The 13,599-nt window shown below is 41.0% G+C and overlaps 1 pseudogene; it reads right to left on the bottom strand.

The window, feature by feature from the left end:
* Window positions 1-6,654: 6,654 nt before the first annotated feature.
* Window positions 6,655-8,424, bottom strand: LOC149237379 (calcium-transporting ATPase, endoplasmic reticulum-type pseudogene; annotated as a pseudogene).
* Between the last annotated feature and the right edge of the window lie 5,175 nt (window positions 8,425-13,599).

The following is a 13,599-nucleotide window of genomic DNA, read 5'->3' as shown; positions in this document are numbered from 1 at the left end:
GCTTGCGGTCCCACTCTCCATGTTTACAAAAACTGTAGACCTTCCTGCTCTGTCCCTAAAGGAGTGGGTGCGGACCCCTGTGAAAGTAAAAAAGGCACAAGTTTATTCTAAAAAACTCACTTTGGGTTAATTCTAGATGATTCTAGAAGGAATTTTGATGTGGATTGGTTTCTCTTAGGTGGTTCATGCATCCCAAAAGAGATGGAGCTAATCCCTTGATGAGAGGAGCTATCCCTTTGAAGGAGGACCTAGTAACTTCCCTCCATTGCACTATAAATTAAGGCATTAGGCTGGTTGCTAGGGAGGTTAGAAGCTGAACATTTTTTAGGGTAAATGCTGGTGGAATTGAGACTTCCTAGTTAAGCTTGAGAGGAGAGATCACATACCTTTTTGGCTTCATTGGGAAGAGAGTGAAACTTGTCAAAGTAGAAGAGACTTCTTGTTGGACCATGGGAGGAGCTTGTACAACATCAAGGTGTAGGTTGTAAAGTTCTTATTTGATTTTAATTAATACAATCAGATTCATTTTTCTCAACAAATTGTCTTATGTCATTTGTTTCATAAATTCCTTGATCATCATGTTAAGTATGATTTATGATATTGGATTTTCAGGTGCTATTTAATTTGTTTGCTTGTTTGTGTTTGCAGATTCGCAATAAGGGAGCTCATTTGGATCAAAGGAGCGAGGCTTCCACAAACTTGCATTGGACCTAAGGTAGGCCTAAAACACTTGTTTGCCTTTTTTTATAAATGCATATTTAGAGAAAGATAGTTTTTGACTGGCTTGCTTGTCACTAGATATCATTAGATTCTAGGAAGGTCTATCTTGTCCGCAAGATCGACTCATTCCGTGTGACAAAATGGCAACTCCGCTGGGGACTTGATTTTTTCCTTGTTTTTACTTTGACCTGAGAAACGATGTTTTTGTTTCTGTTTTTGGCTTGTTGTGTGTGGAATTGGGTAGATTTAGTAGATCCAGGATTATTTTTTGTTTTTCATAACTTTGGGAGAGGACCGCACCCTAGGCTTGTGACACAGTGCAGACCTATCTGCACTATTGCTTTTAGCACAGAGCAGTACCACACCTGTGTTAACAGTGGACTGCGGACCCTATCAAAATTTTGGAAAACCTAAGATTTTCTCTGTTAGTCAGCTTAGTTTTTGTTTAAATGTTATTATCCCCTGTCCAGACCTACATATAACCTGTCAGAAGCTTTCCTTAGGTTAATTCCATTGGTGTTAAGGTTTTAGGTGAAATTCCTAGAAGTTTTGATTATTGGGTTTGGTTTTCAATTTGGTCTTGTAGTAGCTCTGAGCTTAGAAGTTGTAGAAACCTCAGATCACCTTGGTTTTTATCAGCCTTCTTATGAGTCTGACCATTTACAAAATCTACCTTTGTTGAGGAATCCACCTTGTGTTTTCTCTTTACGAAACTTCGAAAAGCTTGTGTTAAAAGTTTGGATTTCATTTTTAGAAAAGAAAACAAAAATTGGTTGTTTTTTTGACTGATTTTTGATTCTGCATAAATTGGTCCTTAGTTTACATCTAGCTAAGTAAAACATCCTTGAAAAAGACATCTTGTAAGCTTTGACTTCAAATATGTTTTTTATAGTTTATAGATCTCAAGATTAGTCATTTCCATGGTTTTGAGTGTTTTATAAAAAATAAAAATAAAAATCTCTTTTGGAAAAAGTTTGTTTTTGTAGTGGTTGAGTGTTTTGAAAGAAAAGGGAAATTTTTGTGAAAATAACTAGTTGTCTCGTTTTGAGTGCATTGGAAAAGACAAAAAGCTCTTCTTTTAATTTGTTTGTTAAGAAATATTTGTGTTTACAAGTATTTTCATTCTCAAACTCTTTCCTAGCTAGAAGTTCATTGAAGGGAAAACATTGCTTAATCATCTTAAGTGCATTTTTTAGTGATTTCGAGTCGAGTCTTCATACCACGAGTTTCATCTCCGCACCTCTTGACTTAAACAAAAACCAACAAAAATAACGCTTAAAGTAAAATCTATCTAGTAATATTTTTATTTCTAGGGCTCTGATACACCAATATAGCTTAGGCTAGTGTCTTGGAGTAGGGAGTAATTAACTCTCCAAGACAGTAAAACAAACAAGTAGCTGCATCTTGCAGTAGGAGAGAAATATAATTGTTGCATTTATGCTCTGGGAAAGCTCCTCTTAAAGGAGAAGCACGAGATCGTGTCTGAACAAGTGTGGGAATCAATCCTTCCTCATTGGGAATGACGCCAGATATTCACGTATTAAAAATGGTAAACCTCGGATTAACAATTGTCGAGGAGCCTGGAGTCACTTGTTGGTAAACCTTGGATTATGTCAAGGAGCCTTCAAGGGGATTGAGCTTGTTACTCTCCCTTTGTGTGGGTATCGGATCGTAGACTGTTCCCCCAGGTATATTTGTTTCCATTGGTAACCTTAGTGACCATATTCTATAGGATTCTTCCTAAGGTGACAGTGGTGGGAAGATCCCATTGTACCTGGAGCAGACGTCGGCTAGTCTCACTTGGATTTTCTCAGGGGGTTCTCTTCACTCGGGACGGTTTAGTGGAGAAACCTGTGCCAGTCTATTCATTAAGCAGGTTTCCGGGGTAACTGTTCCAACCGCCATTTCTGTATTGAACTCTGCGATGTTGGGCTTCATCACCAACTAGTGTTTTCAGTACGGAAAGTTACTGTTTGTGTGTGTTTGATCTCTTAGATTCTTTAGGCGTGTGATTCAAATTTGTTTGGTTCTTTAGAGGCCTTAGGTGGTTTTCATTGAGATTTTACTTTGTTTGCGTGTGAAGTAGTTAAAATTTTTTAATCGTGGCTGAATTACCGAGGAAGTCTCGTAGACTTCGGGGCCAACCTCCTGAGTTTTCACCAAGCCAGCCTGAAGGGTTAAGAGCCCTCGTAACTCCTAGAGATAGTACAGTTGGGTCACCTGAGGAAGGAGAGTCTTCTTTGGTGGTACATCCTGATTTTCAAACTTTAGTAGCAGATTATAATCCAAAATCGATGTCTGTTTCTGAAGTTACTGGTATCTTTTCATCTACTAGTGATATAGGTGAGGAACCTGAAATATCTGAGCCTGAAAGTGAATTTGCTGCTACTCCAACATCGACGTTTACTTCTCCAGCTTCTAGTGGTCCTGGTTCACCTAGGGTAGAAAGAATAATTACCTAGAATCTTCCTTCTGGACTTATAGCTATCGAAGAACTTGCTACTCCGGAAGAAGAAGTAGGCATCCCTATCCCTGAAAATCAACCTGCTATTGAACTAAGGGAGCGTGAATAAATTTTTTGCAGTCCACCTAGGAGCAGTGCTTGGTATCTTTACTTGACTAATTTCTTGGAAAACCTAGGGCTAAGTTTTTCACCACCTCATGTTCCTTATCACCCAACCTAGAGGTTACTATCCTCTATTAAATATGTCAAGACAGTCGTCCATGTTTACTCAATCGCAAGAATCCTTTTTGTACAACAGTCCTTCTGTTCCCTCTGGGTATCTGTTACTTTCTGGTACTTTTGCGGGAGCATCTCCTCAACCCATTGAACAAGGGTTATTAACTGGAAATAATGGTACTAAGCCGTTGAGTTTACAAGATATTCTCATGATGTCAGGTACTATTCCTAATCCTCAACCTCAAGGTGGTCAGTTACCGCCTGGGGGACAGCCTCAAAATCCTCAATTATCGCATGGGGGGCAACCTCAAGGTACCTAATTTGCGCCTAGGGGGCAACCTCAAGGATACTACATACCTATGGGACAGTATGTTCCTCAAGGTCAACCCCAGACTCAATATGTACCTCAAGGTCAACCCCAGTATCAATATGTACCTCAAGGTCAACCCTAGTATCAGTACGTGCCTCAAGGGTATAAACCCTAAGGCCAGTACTCGAACCAAGGTTTCCAACCGCCCTCTAGTCAATCATATGTTCAAGGAACGGGAAATGTACCTTTGAATTATCAACCCTACCCTCAACCCGGTTATGGTCCTCAATATCCTCAACCTGTTATGGGTCCGTGGTGGGCTCTAGTATTGTAGCAATAATGCTACAACTCCTGGACCTCCCTTCTTTAATTTTATCAACCCGGTAGTTCGTAACAAACATGGAAGTGACGGTGCTGTATGCACAAGTACTAGCTCTTGCCGCAGCTGTCACTTGGTCAGCTGGCACAAGTCCGCTAGGGGCTCAAGCCAACTTCTATGAGCTCTTAGAAGAAGCTTTTTAACTGATGGACGAAATCTAACTCAAAGGAAGCTAATCTACTTGCAAAAAGAAACTGAAAGCCAAAAAAAATGCAAACCCTAGCAAACCCTAATTCTACCAACTAGTCCTACTGATGCAAAGGAGAGAATGGAAACTACGAGAAGAGATGTCATTACTTCTATGAAGGTAAAATACATGTGTCTACACTGCCTCTAGCTAAAGAAAACATCTTTTTGTATTTTTGACTGAGTTATTAGAATTATCATGCATGTGCTTTTAACTGGCTTTTCACTGTGCAGGGGTGGATCAAGGAGGAGAAATGCTTGGAAAAGGATGGGATGGTACAGAGAGAGCCTAAGGGGTCCCTAACACCCTTCCAGAGAGTTTCACAGAGTTTGGCTATCAAGAAACCTCATTCGTGAGCTTCTACAAGAAGTCTGCAGGGGTTCTACAAGATGTTTAGGATTTCTACAGGATGTTCTGTAATTTTTCTACAGGATGTTTAAAAAATTGGATTTTGGAGGATGGGTGAGTGAGGTAAGGTGCATGAATGGATAGGGAGGTAGAGTAGGGGTCTGAAATGACCCAAGGAGTGATGGTTGGAGTGGTGAGAGGGTGTGGAAAGCTGGCTTGCCTTAAAGAATGCTAAGACAATGGAGGAGCAATAAGGTAGGGTTACATGCGCAGAAAGACAGTTGTGAGTCAAGGAACCTAACTAGGAGATGGAGCAGCTGGCCTAGAAAAAGCTTGGGTGAATGAGAGAAGATGGAGATGCCCTGCATGGTGTACACTTAACTGAATCAACTAAGTCCTGCACACAATCGAAATCTTAGCTAATCTAGTCTAACTATCAATGAAACAAATGAACAGTAGCTTTATTCATAAAGAGAACCATGTACAACACTTAAGAAAAGAAGCATTTCAAAAGTCCTGAACGCATGATTAACTCCTACAAATGAAAACATTACACCAAAGATTGCATGGACAAGCAAACTAGTGTTTTTGTTGGGCAGCAAGGTCACCTTTGTCCCAACTGACGATCCCACTGAGAGAGAGGTAAGATCAGAGGTGCTTGAGCCCTTTTTCCAAGGATCCTTTATGTTATTAACCTATCAAATCAATCTGAATATGAAAATCTACTTTAATCATCAAAAGCAACCTAAATAACAAAACAAGATTTAGATCTAAATGGCAGATTTTATTCTAAGAATGCAGCAAAGACACATAAAGGTAAAAAAAGGAGGTATTGGGCACTTGAGATGGGCCCAACCCCAAGAGCTACAGCCTCCTAAGAGAGATTTAGAGGTAGTGCAAAGCTGGATTCATCTTTATTGAGCAAGAAAAGAAGAGTTACATCAAAACTGTCCACAAGGAGAACTTGAAAATGAGCTGACAGCAAAACTAATCTATTGCCTAAAAATCAAACTACAAAATGACTACAACAAGACTATGAAATGACTAACTACCAGCTAACCCAAATGAGGCCCTAAGCCTTCTTATTTATACAAATTGAGGACCCCAACAGTCCTCCTAAACTTTAGGGACTCGGCTGCCTAAGACTTGTAGTTAACAGCAGTCCTACTTGACTTCCTTGGCTACCCTTGTGCTGATTGATTTGGTGGCCCTTGAACTCCGAGCTGTTGGTGGAGAATTTGAGGTAAGGGCCCATAAATGAGGGGAACACCTTCCTAAAAATACTCTCTACGAATTTGGCTGCCAAGTGCTCATTTCAACCATTGATTTTGTCTCCAAATTGACCAAAAAGGCTACACAAATCACACATTAGACTTGTTGGCATAATGACTAACCCAATTCACTCTATTAGCATAAATATAATCAAAAACATGCAATAAACTAATGATAATGGTGGATTAAGTCAAATTAGGAGGTTGAATGAGCCCAAATAATTATCCATTTTTGGGGCTCATCATCACCCCCCTACTAAAAGTGTTGCTCATCCTCTGAGAAACCAATATATCTCCTCATCTTTGATGGCCCTGGTGGCCTCCCTATCATGCTAAGCTTCTGAAGTGATGCCCTCTTCTTAGTCATGAAACCATGCTTTTCTCTTTGCTTCTTCCCACTGCCTGTGCTTCTTTTCCTAGAGAATTCTCAACTTTGGTATGATTGTGCAAGTATATTCAATATGATGGTGGCAATGGTGGTGAAAGGAGATGAAACCAGTGGAGGATGGAAGAAAATAGTGGTTGCATGCCTCCTCAACAAACTTCAAGCTTCAAATCCCTCTCCATAATTGATTCTGGCCTACCCAAAGGCTTCTACAGGATGTTTCTGGTAAAAATACAGAACTTCCTGTAGAAAGTCCCGTAGCTTCCTGTAGAAGGTTGAACCATGACCAGATTGTGTCGGAACCTTGAAAAAATGAGTTTTCATGGAGGGGATGGATGTGCTTAGGGTGGCTAGCATAGGTGCTGCCTCCCTAGCTAAAATCTCGACCAATTTCTCCTTCTGCTGCCCTCTCCCCAAACTTCCTTGTATGCCAATCCCAAACAACGCAAAGCCTTTGAACTCATTTGATGAAACTTCCTCAAGAGTAATTCCCTTGATGCATCATCTAATTCAACAACTGATCCATCTGCAAGTTGTTGAAAAGCAGTCCTTTCAAGCAAATTTTCCATGGCGCCCTTCACTAGCAGACGATTTTGTCCCATTGGTTCCGTGACAATAACACCCATGGATATTCGATCACAACCAAACTCCAATAAAGCCCGCCTCTTTGATCTTTGTATCCCCCAATCACAATTGCCCAATTTCACTATGCCACTGTTGAGAATGGCACTTGTATCACCTGCCATTGGGTCTGGAACTCCCATTTTTTCAACCAATACCTTCAAGACTGCCTCAGTGGGAATACTAGTAGCATGGAACTGGTGACCTTGACAAGATATCCCTGCATCATTGCAAACTGCAGCAACTTCTGCCAGAGTTTCTACATTTTCCCCCATATTATGTGCAGGCCAATCCAATATTTTTTCCATCCTCAGGATTATATGTTGTTCCTTCAACAGTAAACTCTCTAAGTGAACCAACACTGTGCCCTATGGCTATAAACTCACTGACAGACATCTGATTGGTTGTAAGAGTACCTGTCTTATCAGAGCAAATCACTGTGGTGCAACCCAAAGTCTCCACGCTCGGTAACTTACGCACAATAGCATTCTTTTGTGCCATCTTACAAGTGCCAAGAGCCAAACATGTAGTAATCACAGCAGGCAATCCCTCTGGTATAGCAGCAACTACCATAGCAACAACAATATTAAAGTAGTACGTACATTTCTCAAAGGAAAACCTGATATTTTTTTTTGCCACCCATCTATGACTTCCCATGAAAGAAAATATTTGTAGTTCATGATCCAGACAAGAATACAAATGGCACCAATCACTGTTGTGAGTCTTTCACCAAATTCATCTAACTTTCTTTTCAAAGGGGTATCATGACATTCCATTGAAGCTTCCTGAATTTGTGCCTGAATTTTACCTATTTCTGTAAACATGCCAATGCTCACAACAATGCATGTGCAGCAGCCATTGGTAACTGTAGTTCCTGCAAACACCATGCATTCTTTTGATTGCAACTCACAGTCACACAAGGTGGCTGGATATGTTCTTTTGACCACAGGCATGCTCTCTCTAGTCAGGGAGCTCTGCTCCATCCGAAAGGTGGATGTCTTGAGGGACACAATTCTCATGTCTGCAGGAACCTTGTCTCCCACCTTCAGTTCCACTATATCTCCTGGAACAAGTTCTCTGGAGGGAAGATCTACAACATAATGTCCATCTCTCAAGACCTTTGCATGATTAGATTGCATTTCTTTGAGAGCTTCCAAAACCTTCTCAGAATTATTCTCCTGCCATACTCCAACAATGGCATTGAGGATGAGAATCAAGAGAATGACCAGGGGCTCTACATAGGCTGTTATGCCCTCCTCAGAAGACACATTATCACGAAAGTGGGTGAGAAGAAATGAAATGCCAGCTGCCAGCAGAAGTATTTTAACCAGTGTATCATCAAATTGCTCCACTACCAGCTTCCACAAAGGTGTACCATTCTTCTTCTAGAGCTCATTCCATCCGTATATTTGACGGCGTTTTTCCACTTCATGATAATTTAAACCATTCTCTAAGCTCACATCATATTCTTCTAAGCATTCTTCAACAGTTTTAGACCAAGCAGGGAATACCTTGTCCTCCATGGACTATGAAATAGATGATCAGATTCTGAATTCAAACAGATTGCTCCACCATTAACAGATCTATAATGCGTTTGAAAAACTCCAAAATCAATACTTTCAAAAACCCTGGTAACCTTGGACACGAGCTTTAACTACTTTTCTCATTTCAAGCTTGAATTTTGACAAAAATCTCGAGTTTTCCTTCTGCAGAGCTATTTTCTGCGTTTCCTGTAGACGACTTCCTATAGAAACACTTGTAGAGTGCCCCTACACCTCTAAGTGAGCCCGATACGCTGGAGAATTGTGATTCAGGCCACAAAGCTCAATGGAGGACGATGGGTTAATCATTTTGTGGAATCAGAGGATGCATACTTCAGTTGAAAATGTTGCAAGTGCAAGTTAACAGCAGTCTGTGAGTTTCAGCTGAGCGTTCGTTAATTGCTGCGTGATTTGTGGTGAAGGAGTGAGGTGGCCAGGTGTACATGGCCACATGCAGACGACAGTGCTATAATGAGCTGCATGTCCTCTTCTTGTTAATCAGTTGCACTGGAGTTAAAGCCTCTACCGCTGTCTGTTTTTTATTTTATTTTTAATTTCCACGTGAGTTGTCTAACACATACGTTGCATGATTCTTGGCTGATTGAATTGTAAAAGGAATTATCGGCTTAATCCTGCTATATTCGTGGCTCAATTCCACCATTCCATTCGTTCATGAAGTTTTTAAATTAGATTTGTGCAATAGAAGAACGAGTTTCAGTCACGTACCTGAAGTCAAATGGCTGCTGGGACCTGTCATTTGCTGCATGCACTGTTTTTTGTGGTTGCATGTAGCTTGGCTGCTAATTTTTGGTTGTTTTCCCTGTGCAGGTGTCCTCTGGTCGGATGCATGCTGCAGGAGTTCATTTCCACGCTCAGATTTGCACCTTCAAGCTACTGCGCTGAATTTTCACAGGACCGAAACTTGTTTTCACCATTGCTCCCAAACGGCAAACCGGATTGATCTGAAACTTGCTAAGCGCATTCCTATCATCATGATACACCTCCCATAGCAAAATCGTGATCAATGGATGCACAGATTTCGAGAAAAATGGAAAATGGCTGAATATTTTAGAGATCCATTTCTCGGAAACCGTGCATCGGAATCCATTGAAACTGCTTGGGTAGGTTACTATCACCCATATGCATATCCCCATGAAACAGGTTTTGAAACGGATGCACGGATATGGATAAAATGCAAAAATGGATGAAGGAGATGGAGGCTGATTTCTTGGAAACCGTGCACCGGAATTGGCTGAAACTTCTCAAGCATGTTGCCATCATCCCTGTATGATTCTCTGTAAAACGGTTTTCCAAATGGATGCATGGTTTTCAAGTTAAGGCAAAAACAAATTCTGTTCTAGGTATTTTTGTTTCAAGGCATTTTGCAATTTTGTTGCATGGTATGAAAAATGAACTTGGGCTGTGATGCAGGTATGGAGATGATGGAGGAGGAGTTTGAAGATTGCAAGAGGACTTCTGAACCTTTGAGGAAGCTACCATGTTCGCCAAACCACCTTTTTGAAATCCATTTCTAGCTTCCTACAATTTCTACAGGAACTTCCTGTAGAAGCACAATGAAGAAGCACAACGAGGTGGAAAAGATGATGGAAAAGGGTGAGGAATGGGAACATGGATGCTTGCAGGCATAACCAATGGATTCCAAGCTTTAGATCCCCTTCCAAAATCGAATCTGGCTCACTTGAAGGTTCTACAGGATGTTTCCTATAGAAATATAGAACTTCCTCTAGAAGGCACAAAAACTCCTTTGTCTTTTTTCTGAGTGATCCTCCTGACCTGCAATGTCATTGCTGCAACCTGAAATTATTCAATGGAAATTAGATTTCTTTTTCTTTTTCTTTTTCTATTTTTTTTTTTTTTTGAAAAACAACTAGGGCGCCTCATGGAGGTTTTCACCCTAATTGCCTGCCCTGGGCACCTCCAAGGGAGGTTTTCACCCATAGATCTTATTCTCTTTTCTCTTTTTTCCCAACCCATTGACCGCCTCATGGAGGTTTTCAATCAATGAGCCAATCTAAGGCGCCTCCGAGGAGGTTTTCACCTTAGATTTTTATTCTCTTCTTATTTTCATTTTTATCTCTCTCTTTTTTCTTTTTTTTTTCTACCCTACCCTACTTGAAAAATAAAATCGTTCTCAAGTATAAGAATACTTCCAATGGAGCCATGTGCACATCGAGATTAGAGACAAAATGATGTGGAGGCTCGAAATGCATGCTTGGACAGCTATTTGGATTTTAGAGACCAAATGTTCCGACTTTGAAGGGATCAAACATAGCTGAGGAAGAGAGTACCGCTGCAACTTAGTGACCTTCTGAAACCATATCTCAATATAGCTTTGATATCCTTGGTCCTTTTGCTGATCTGGATCATTCTTCATGTCACCTTCTATCATGACCTTCTCATCTTCCTTTTCTTGCTGATCTTTCTCTTGAGTACATGGAGGATTTTATGGTAACCACGAGAGATATTTCTTTATCTCTGCTTCTGAGGTCTTCACTTCATCAAGTAAAGCCCATGGTTCTTTGATTTCCTCTTCTGAATCTTCTTTTGCTGGATGTGGTCCTTCAATGCTTGCAATATAGTCTCTTTTTTGCAATACTCTTTCTGAGCTATGGTGAAGATCATTGAGCTCAAGAGGAGTTGTTTGGACATGTTGTGCCTCAGCATTACAATTGTGTTGAGCTACTCCATTGTATGGTTTTGGGAATGGTGGTACGGGTAGTTGAGTGGGGGTGTAATTTTGAGATGGATGTGCATGGGGTTGTGGTTGGGTAGGCATGTGGGGTTGCCTTGGTGGAGCAGGAGGCAATGGTTGTGGATGAGCAGGTGGTGGAGGAAAAGAAGCGGGAAGAGTGTTGTATTGGGGCCTCCACCCCTGATGAGGTGCATTCCACTGAGGTTGTGGCTGAGCATAAGAGTGAAAAGAGTGAGCAACTGGTTGGGCATAATATGGATCTGTGAAGGAATAAGGAGGAGGTGTGAACCAGGAATGATGAGCAGGGGGACCCCAAGAAGGCATGAAAGTGGCTTGATAGGGGTCATAATAGGTCTAAGATGTCCCTTGCAGTTCCTGCTGATAAGATCTAGGTTCATGTGGCCTCCTTTGGTTCATATAGTAGAGTGATTCAGTGGCTCCTTTTGCCCTCTGATATGTAGCTTTGATTTCAGGAAAGGAAGGGCACTGATTCGTAGGATGGTCTCTTTCACAGACAAAACACACTTCTATGGAGTGCAATGGACATTCATTCCTAGGATGCTTTCTAGTGCACCTGGGACAAAAGATGACCAAAGCCCTCTTGGCTTCCTCTTTCTCCTTTTGGATCCGCAAGGTATCCAGTTGCATGGCAAGAAACTGCCTCATATCACTCTTGAAATCTTCCACCTGATCTTCAAATTCTTCTTTGGACAAGGTGCTGCTCCCAACATTTCTGCTTGTAGCCATTTGCTCTAGAGGAATGGTTTCTTCTTCTTCTTCCCTTGAGGTTCTTCAAATATGTCTTGTTATTAACCTAAGGGTTCTTTAACCACAGCCATCGAAGAAGAGAGAATGTTGGCTGTGTGAAGCAGTGGGGGCGTTGTGCAATCATTTTTCTAACTTATCTCTACTCCTACAAGGCATGAAATGAAATCTTTTTGGTTGATTTTTTCTTTTTTCTACTTCTAACTGCAAAACTGAAATAGATTGAACTGCAACTAACTATCTTGCTAAAATGAAAATGCGGAATTGAAATGAAAGCAGGAAAGGACTAATCTATTTTGCTCAAATGAAATTGCAGGAACGAAATGCTAGTCTACGCTTTCGGAATTGAAATGCTAATCTACGCTTGCAAAAATGAAATTGCGGAATTGAAATGCTAATCTATGAAAGCGGGAAATGCTAATCTACTTTTGCATAAACGAAATTGCATAATGGAAATGAAATAAACTACTTAGCAGAAGATTGTAGTGGAAAATAGAAGAAAAGCGGCAATCACCAATACTCTGACGCTTCCCCGGCAACGGCGCCAAAAAGATGGTGGGCTCTAGTATTGTAGCAATAATGCTACAACTCCTCGACCTCCCTTCTTTAATTTTATCAACCCGGTAGTTCGTAACAAACTTGGAAGCGATGGTGCTGTATGCACAAGTACTAGCTCTTGTTGCAGCTGTCACTTGGTCAGTTGGCACAAGTCCGCTAGGGGCTCAAGCCAACTTCTATGAGCTCTTAGAAGAAGCTTTTTAACTGATGGGCGAAAGCTAACTCAAAGGAAGCTAATCTACTTGCAGAAAGAAACTGAAAGCCAAAAGGAAACGCAAACCCTAATTCTACCAACTAGTCCTACTGAAGCAAAGGAGAGAATGCAAACTAAGAGAAGAGATGTCATTACTTCTATGAAGGTAAAATACATGTGTCTACACTGCCTCTAGCTGAAGAAAACATCTTTTTTATTTTTGACTGAGTTATTAGAATTATCATGCATGTGCTTTTAACTGGCTTTTCACTATGCAGGGGTGGATCAAGGAGGAGAAATGCTTGGAAAAGGTTGGGATGGTACAGAGAGGGCCTAAGGGGTCCCTAACACCCTTCCAGAGAGTTTCACAGAGTTTGGCTATCAAGAAACCTCATTTGTGAGCTTCTACAGGAAGTCTGCAGGGGTTCTACAGGATGTTTAGGATTTCTACAGGATGTTTAAAAAATTGGATTTTGGAGGATGGGTGAGTGAGGTAAGGTGCATGAATGGATAGGGAGGTAGAGTAGGGGTCTGAAATGACCCAAGGACTGATGGTTGGAGTGGTGAGAGGGTGTGGAAGCTGGCTTGACTTAAAGAATGCTAAGACAATGGAGGAGTAATAAGGTAGGGTTACATGGGTAGAAAGACAGTTGTGAGACGAGGAACCTAACTAGGAGATGGAGCAGCTGGCCTAGACGAAGTTTGGGTGAATGAGAGAGAGATGGAGATGCCCTGCACGGTGTACACTTAACTGAATCAACTAAGTCCCACACACAATCGAAATCTTAGCTAATCTAGTCTAACTGTCAATGAAACAAATGAACAATAGCTTTATTCATAAAGAGAACCATGTACAACACTTAAGCAAAGAAGCATTTCAAAAGGCCTGAACGCATGATTAACTCCTACAAATGAAAACATTACACCA

Source organism: Pinus tabuliformis, chromosome 8 (genome assembly GCF_031772625.1).
Source record: "Pinus tabuliformis cultivar Carrire ecotype Pingquan chromosome 8, CPIR1, whole genome shotgun sequence".
Lineage (NCBI taxonomy): Eukaryota > Viridiplantae > Streptophyta > Pinopsida > Pinales > Pinaceae > Pinus > Pinus tabuliformis.
Note: the sequence above shows the minus strand (reverse complement) of the source record. Positions and strands in the feature narration are given on the sequence as shown.